This window comes from Triticum aestivum, chromosome 3B (genome assembly GCF_018294505.1).
Source record: "Triticum aestivum cultivar Chinese Spring chromosome 3B, IWGSC CS RefSeq v2.1, whole genome shotgun sequence".
Classification (NCBI taxonomy): domain Eukaryota; kingdom Viridiplantae; phylum Streptophyta; class Magnoliopsida; order Poales; family Poaceae; genus Triticum; species Triticum aestivum.
In genome coordinates this window covers 281,544,937-281,553,577 of record NC_057801.1, presented here as the reverse complement: position 1 = coordinate 281,553,577, position 8,641 = coordinate 281,544,937, and positions in this window count along the sequence as shown.

Here is an 8,641-nt window from a genome sequence, read left to right as displayed (position 1 = left end):
GCTTTGTCCGAAGAGCCATATTTGTTTGGGGGCGGGGCACACGACCCCACAGAGAAGACCACCAGTCGGGCCAGCGCCAAGCCATGGCAAGACAGCCGCAACGCTACCGGACTTGCCGAACATCCCTATGGCACAGGATCCGGACATGCATATGGCACAGGATCCGGATGACGACGACAACAACGACGGTACATTTACCAACGTCGATAAGTACTTTGCCGAACATGGGTACTGTGACGAATTCTTCGGGCCTCCTTCTCAAGAACCCAACCATGAAAAAGACGACCGCGATCTAGTTGGTACCGCAGAGAAACCCAATTGCAACAGGCGTCGTCTGGCGTTCAGTTCTCAGGAGACGCCTCCAGCTGCCACCTTCACCGAGCCTCAGATAGGAGAGGTGCGAAATATTATCAGCCCCAACACATTCAAGAAGGCAGTCTCTAAGCAGAACTCGATCCCATTACAGCAGATGAAGAAGAAGGGATGGAAACGGAAGAATAACAAGGGCGGTGCGAGCCAGCCATCACCGAGTACGATCCGTGCTCAGGACGGGCCACCTTCACCTAAGGATATTTCGAGGAGGGTGGATGTGGTGGGTGGGGCGATGCTACCAACTAATCTGCTCAATGCTGCAACTGGTGCTATGCGGAGTCTGCATGACAGTGTTCTTTCGTTGGAGAAGCGGCGTCTCTCCCAGAATGATGTGGCATACCCGGTTTTCGTGGCCAAGGTGTCAGAGGGCAAGGGATTTGTGGATAGCACCATTGGGGGTACGACCGTCCTACGGTTTGATGACATCTTCGCTATGTTTAACCTTCATCCGCTGCACTACACCTTCGTTCGGCTATTTTAGCTGAGTATGGATATGTGGATCAATAGAGACAAGACCCCGGACATCGTGATAGTCGACCCCTTCTACATGCGTGCCAAGATCTTGGGCAGCGCTAGGGACCGGCAAGTCGCGAGTTCACACCTCGAAGGCGTCATTCTGGCAAACCCAGATAAGGATAACTTCCTCGTGCCTTACTTTCCCGAGTAAGTCATCCCCTCACCTCCCCGTAACATATGATTTCTTAGATTTTGATCGTTCTTTTTTTTCTAACATAATGTGTTTTGTGCAGTGACACACATTGCACACTTATCCTATTAAGCCTGAAATATTCCATGGCCACGTATTTCGACCCGGACCGTGAGTCAAAGATAGACTACACAAATATCAAGAAAGTTCTTGATGATGCTCTCCCCGGCTATGCCTTATCTGGAGGCACCTTCAACAGTCCAGTTCGTAGGTACGGCAAGCACGTGTTCACCCACAACACGACGTTCCCCTGCGTCAAGCAGCCGCCTGGCGGTCAGAAGGATGCCTACTACGCCCTCCATCACATGCGGGCGATCGTAAGGGACCATAATCACCTTCTGCTACCAAATAATCTCAAAGATTGGGCCACATGCTTGTCGACAATCTAGGACGCAGACATCAGACAAGAATTCTTTCGCATCCAATTGGATTTTGCGGAAATCATCCATCAAGATGTCCTTCGTACCTCGGGGCAGCTCTACCTCTGATCTCAACCGTCCAACAGTGAGATAGAAACAATGCTACAAATGCAGGCTGACAACGCCCGCGATTTCATGACCATCACGAAAGACGGCGGCTTCATCCACGCTCCGGTCCCTGAGTCGAGTCGAAAGTAGTGATGCTATGTTGTTCTGAAATGTCAATTGGCTCATGTTGTAATATTAAACTTTAATGAACTTGTATGCTCTTTGGTTTGGACAGTCGTTCAACTTATATGTAATCGATGCTATTTATTAGTAGGACCATGAATCGTGATATTAATGTGTTGCTTTTCTCTTCCGATCCTTTTGTTGCATACTTATATATTGCTTATGTATTGTTTGTGAATTGCTACTAACGTTTTGTTTGGCTAGTGTATAGAGATGCCGTCGTATGTCGTGTACAAGGGTAAGGTTCCTAGAGTCTACGATGACTGGGAGGAGTGTCGGAGACAGGTTCACCATTTCAGCGGTAACAGTTACAAAGGGTACACCACTAGGGCAGAGGCGGAAGTTAGATACGCGCGCTATCTAGCGGGAGAGAGGAGGGAGCATTGGAGTAACCGGATGAAGACCAGTTTCATCGCGATTATGCTCATCTTGATGACCGCATCTCTCTTCTGTGTGATGGTAGTTTAGATGATCGATATCGACTTGTAATGTGAAGACAAACTCGCTACTCGCGGTCTCAAGACTTGTAATGTTCTAACTTTATTCGGTATTTTAAATTCAGAGACTAATATGTTGAATTGTATTCAGAGACTAATCTTCTATTGTATTCGATAAATCTGCTATTTATATGTTGTGCTCTCTATATTCTGTGCAGTAATATGTTTTGTAACCTGTGCAAATATCAGAAAAGAAAAAAATCCCTAATATTCATACTAGTGGCGCACCACTCAGCACTTTAGTGGCGCACTGCAAAAAGCACACTAGTGGCGCATCATCAACTAGTGCGCCATTAGTAAGCCAGAGCACATGGGTAAATATGGCCCCCTGGGAGGCATACTAATGGCGCACCATGGGATATACTAATGGCGCACTGCCTGGTGCGCCATTAGTATACCAGATACTAATGGCGCACCTGTGGTGCGCCATTATAAAAAATTCTAATGGCGTGATGCTAGTGGCGCACCTATAGTGCGCCATTAGTAGCAAAAATAGGTGCGCCACTAGCAGGCCTTTTCCTAGTAGTGCAAGGAGTAATCAACACTAGTAGTAACCCACAAATACCAATCTGAGGTTTTGAGACAAAGATTGAATACAAGAGATGAACTAGGGTTTGAGGGGGGATGGTGCTGGTGAAGATGTGATGAAGATTGGTCCTCCCTAGATGAGAGGATCATTGGTGATGACGATGTCTTTGATTTCTCCCTGCCGGAGGGAAGTTTCCCTGGTAGAATCGCTCTGCTGGAGACCTAGATTGCTTCTGCCCTGGTTCCGCCTCGAGACGGCGGCGCTTATTCCCGAAAGCCTTATTCTTATTTATTTTTTCTAGGTCAAAACCTTTCATATAGCAGAATATGAGCACCTGAGGTTGGCGAGGGGGCTCACGAGCTCAGGGGGCGCGCCCTGGGGGGTAGGGCACGCCCCTAGGCTTCTGGCCACCTGGTGGGTCCCCTCTTAGTATTCCTTCACCCAGTATTTTTTATATATTACAAAATAATTCTCCATAAATTTTCAGGACAGTTGGAGTTGGGCAGAATAAAGATCTCAGATTTGCTGCTTTCTGGTCCAGAATTTCAGCTGCGGGAATTTTCCTTCTTCATGTAAATCTTCAAAAATAAGAGAGAAAAGGCATAAGAATTGCATCATAAACTGTAATAACAACCCATAATGCAATAAATATCAACATAAAAACATGATGCAAAATGGATGTATCAACTCCCCCATGCTTAGACCTCACTTGTCGTCAAGCAAAAGCCGAAATCGATAATCATGACCACATGTTCGGTGATAGAGGTGTCGATAAAACAAAATACGGACATGAGGGCATCATGATCATCATTAGAGCAGTAATAGATTGTCATATAACTTCTAATGCTAAAGAGATAGTTTGCTCACATGGTAAAGTATGAACCATAAACTTCATTGAAAACTAACAAACTATGATCTCAGTCATTGATGCAATTGCAATTTGTCATAATGTCAGGAAGAGTCCATTGTTACTTCTTGAGCTTGCGTTGATTTTTCCCTTGAAGAGGAAAAGGTGATGCACAAAGTAGATGTAAGTATTTCCCTTAGTTAAGAACCAAGGTATCAATCCAGTAGGAGGCACACGCAAGTCTCCAATATATGCACTAGCACAAACTAACAAACACTTGCACACAACGCGAAAAAGGGGTTGTCAATCCCTTCACGGGCACAAACAAGAGTGAGGTCTAATAGAGGTAGGTATAAAAGAGAAAACTAAAGTAAATATAAATAAATTGCAGCAAGGTATTTTTTGGTTTTTTGGTTTATAGATCTGAAAATATATGATGAAAAATAGACCCGGGGGCCATAGGTTTCACTAGAGGCTTCTCTCTTGAAAGAAATATACGGTGGTTAAACAAATTACTGTCGAGCAATTGATAGAAAAGCGCATAGTTATGACAATATCTAATGCAATGATCATGAATGTAGGCATCATGTCCGTGACAAGTAGACCGACTCCTGCCTGCATCTACTACTGTTGCTCCACACATCGACCGCTATCCAGCATGCATCTAGAGTATTAAGTTCATAAGAACGGAGTAACGCCTTAAGTATGATGACATGATGTAGAGGGATAAACTCAAGCAATATGATGAAAACCCCATCTTGTTATTGAGGAGAACATTGTATTGAAGATCAAAGAGAGAGAAGATGCCATCTAGCTACTAACTATGGACTTGTAGGTCTGTGGTAAACTACTCACGCTTCATCGGAAGGGCAGCAATGTTGATGTAGAGGCCCTCCATGATCAAACCCCCCTCTAGCAGGGTGCTAGAAAAGGCCCCAAGATGGGATCTCACGAGAACAGAGGCTTCCAGCAGCGGAAAAGTATTTTGGTGGACGCTTCGAATGTTTGGGGAATATTCGAGAATTTCAATGTAAAGATTATGGTCTGGTGACTCCCGAGGGGTCCACAAGCCAGCGGCTCCCCCCTAGGGCGCGCCCTGAGGGCTTGTGGACTCCTCATGAGTCTTCTGACCCCCTCCTCAAGTCTTTCTGGTGTCTTCTAGTCCAAGAAAAATCATCACCAAAGTTTTATTCTGTTTGCACTCCGTTTGATATTCCTTTTTCGTAAAACTAAAAAACAAGGAAAAACAGAAATTGCCACTGAGCTCTAGGATAATAGCTTAGTCCCAAAAATTATATAAAATAGCATACTAATGCATATAAAACATCCAAAGAGATAGTATAATAGCATGCAACAAAACAAAATTATAGATACGTTGGAGGCGTATCAAGCATCCCAAAGCTTAATTCCTGCTCGTCCTCGAGTAGGTAAATGACAAAATAGAATTTTTGATGTGGAATGCTACCTAACATATTTATCCATGTAATCTTGTTTATTGATGCATGAATATTCCGATCCATAAGATTCAAAACAAAAGTTTAATATTGACATAAAAACAATAATACTTCAAGAATACTAATAAAGCAATCATGTCTTCTCAAAATAACAACGACGCCAGAAAAGAGCTTGATGTCAACTATGCAACTTTATTCTTGTAGACACATGTTGGGCCTCCAAGCGCAGAGTTTTGTATGACAGTAGCAATTTACCCTCAAGTGGATGACCTAAGGTTTGATAGTCTCTCTCAAACAACCCCGCAACCAAATAATAAAAAGTCTCTTCTGTCCCCAACACACCAAATACAATGGTAATTTGTATAGGTGCACTAGTTCGGCAAAGAGAAGGTGATACAAGTGTAGTATGGAGAGTAGATATTGATTTTTATAATAAGAACAATAAAAAGCAGCAAGGTAGAAATTGATTAAACGGAGCACAAACGGTATTGCAATGCTTGAAAATGAGGCCTAGGGTCCGTACTTTTGCTAGTGCAATCTCTCAATAATGCTAATATAATTGGATCATATAACCATCCCTCAAGGTGCAACGAAGAATCACTCCAAAGTTCCTATCTAGCGGAGAACATAAGGAGAAATAGTTTGTAGGGTAAGAAACCACCTCAAAGCTATTCTTTCGATCAATCTATCCAAGAGTTCATACTCAATCCAACACAAAGAACCTCAAAGAGTGCCTGTCGGTGTCAAAACCGGCGGATCTCGGGTAGGGGGTCCTGAACTGTGCGTCTAGGCGGATGGTAACAGGAGACAAGGGACACGATGTTTTTACCCAGGTTCGGGCCCTCTCGATGGAGGTAAAACCCTACTCCTACTTGATTAATATTGATGATATGGGCAGTACAAGAGTTGATCTACCACGAGATTAGAGAGGCTAAACCCTAGAGGCTAGCCTATGGTATGATTGCTGTTCGTCCTATGGACTAAAACTCTCTAGTTTATATAGACACCGGCGAGGGCTAGGGTCACACAGAGTTGGTTACAATGGGAGGAGATCTTCATATCATATCGCCAAGCTTGCCTTCCACGCCAAGGAAAGTCCTATCCGGACACGGGACGAAGTCTTCAATCTTGTATCTTCATAGTCCGGGAGTCCGGCCATCCAGACACCCCCTAATCCAGGACTCCCTCAGTAGCCCCTGAACCAGGCTTCAATGACGCCGAGTCCGGCGTGCAAATTGTCTTCGACATTGCAAGGCGGGTTCCTCCTCCGAATATTTCATAGAAGATGTTGAACACAAGGATAGTGTCCGGCTCTGCAAAATAAGTTCCACATACCAGCGTAGAGAGAATAATATCTGCACAAATCTAATCTGCTGACGTATTCCACAGTGTGACATCACGCCACGGCCAAGCCTTTATTCGAATCATTTTACTGTTCCACCTTAGCGCGTTTAGCGAGGTGGTTTTCTTGGCACGTCTTGTCAAAGCAGAGATCGTGTCCCCTTATTCTGGGATTCTCATCAATACGAGCGTGGGTAACCCAACCGTGCCTTTGGTATGACTCCCTAATTGAAAGCGAGTCCCAAACGGTTACGGGGAGGGCTCTTGGTATTCAACCTCTTTATAAAGAGACCAAGGCCCGACTCCTTTCTTTCCAATTCAATCGAATCCGCCCCTCGCCTCGAGTTCCAACACCCAAAGCTCCAGTTTTAGGCGCTTCGGACCTTCGATGATGTCCGGCTCCGACCTTCAAGGCCGGTGGATGCCTTCCTCCGTTATGGAAGAAGACGTGCGAAAGCTGAGAGACGCCAGGTATCTAACCGGCGAAATCTCGCATAGGCTGCCTGCTCAAGGGCAGGCCATTCCCACTCCCCAGCCCGGTGAGAGCGTGGTGTTCACATCTCACTTCCTTCGGGGACTAGGTTTCCCGATTGATCCGTTCGTGAGAGGGCTTATGTTTTATTATGGGCTGGAATTTCACGACTTAGCTCCGGAGTCCATCCTCCAAATCTCATCGTTCATTGTCGTGTGTGAGGCCTTCCTCCATATTACTCCTCACTTCAGATTGTGGCTTAGAACCTTCAAGGTGGAACCGAACATGATCGAGGGGCAGCACTCTGAGTGCGGAGGAGCTATCATAAGCAAGATGGTCGACGCTCCATGGCCCGAGGGCTCTTTCCAAGAGGAGTTCGACTTATGGCAACGGGACTGGTGTTACATCACGGCCCCCAGGGGCACCACATGGGTGGCGCCACCTGCTTTTCGCTCGGGTCCCCCACCACAGCTAGCGTCATGGGTCAATGAAGGGCTTATCTGGGGGCCGTCCAAAGACGTGCCCTTGCTGCAGGGCCGCATTCGAGATCTCCTAGAAAGAGATATCAACTTGACCGTAGTGGTGCAAGTTATGTTGATTCGCCGCATGCTTCCCTATAAACGTCGCCCTCTTCGCCTGTGGGAATTTAATCCGGAGGGACCGCGAGTCCTCGAACACTTTATGGGCACGACGCCCATGGAGATGTACAAATTGTTCTTCGGATCACAAGCAAGGTGTCTGGACTTGTCCGAGGATGCAGGTCTGAGCTGCAATCGCTCGGATGCCCAAGTAAGTAGCCCCGTATTTGGACACGCCATCCATATTTTTGTCATAAAATTGCGCTTAACAGAGCTATCCTTTGAACAGGAGTGGATAGCGAAAGCAAAGCTTATCAGGTGTCTAGCCCCCCTGCCTGAGACCACGCCGGATCCCGTGTTAACCAGGATGCTGGAGATTGTGCCTTTGGCAGAAGGCGAAGAGGGGAACCAAGGAGCTACCACCTCCGCGAAGGAGGCCTTCAGAAAGGGACGAATCGAGAATTCCCCCAACCAGGGGAAGAAAAGGACTGCCTCTGAAGACCCGGAGGGGATGGCCTCAAAACGGGGGAAGAAATCTTCGCCAGAGGATCCGGCGCCGGAGAATGCCCCGGCCGCATTACGCCCCCAAGGGGATCAGCTCTCCACCGAGTCGTAAGTAAAGAGAGGGGTTCCAAAATGAGTGACATCCCTATTTTATTTCTGAGGAAGATAACCGAAATATTACCTTGCAGTTCGGATCTCAACCCTTCTCAGCAGAGCTCATCCTCAGGGGATCTTCGTCCAGAGATGATGGAGAGTGAAATGCCTCCCCTAGTTGCACCGTCTTACAAGGCAGGCGACCCTGAGGTGTCGTCTCAGAGGGTTTCTCCAAGTCCGGACCCTGAAAAAGGTCGTCAGGCTAGTTCGGTGCCCTCTCGTGCCCGGTCGGAGGGGCCGAAGGATCTGCTCGGGCGAGCGTCTATCTCAGAAGAACACCGTATGTTGATGAACACGGTGATTGGAAGGATTTCATCCGCGGAAAGTGGATTGTACGAGGCTGCCAGGAGTTTACTGACAGGCTTTGAGGTACGTGAAAAGGTGTACCTTTTGGTAGATCCTAATATATAAAATGCGCCCTGTATAAATAGTAGCTCATGAGACTTTGTGTGTTGTCAAAAGTGACGGCACACAGAGGATCATAACCCCAGGTATAATATGTCACCTTTTTTTATGAAGGTGGCGAGGCGTTTGGTGG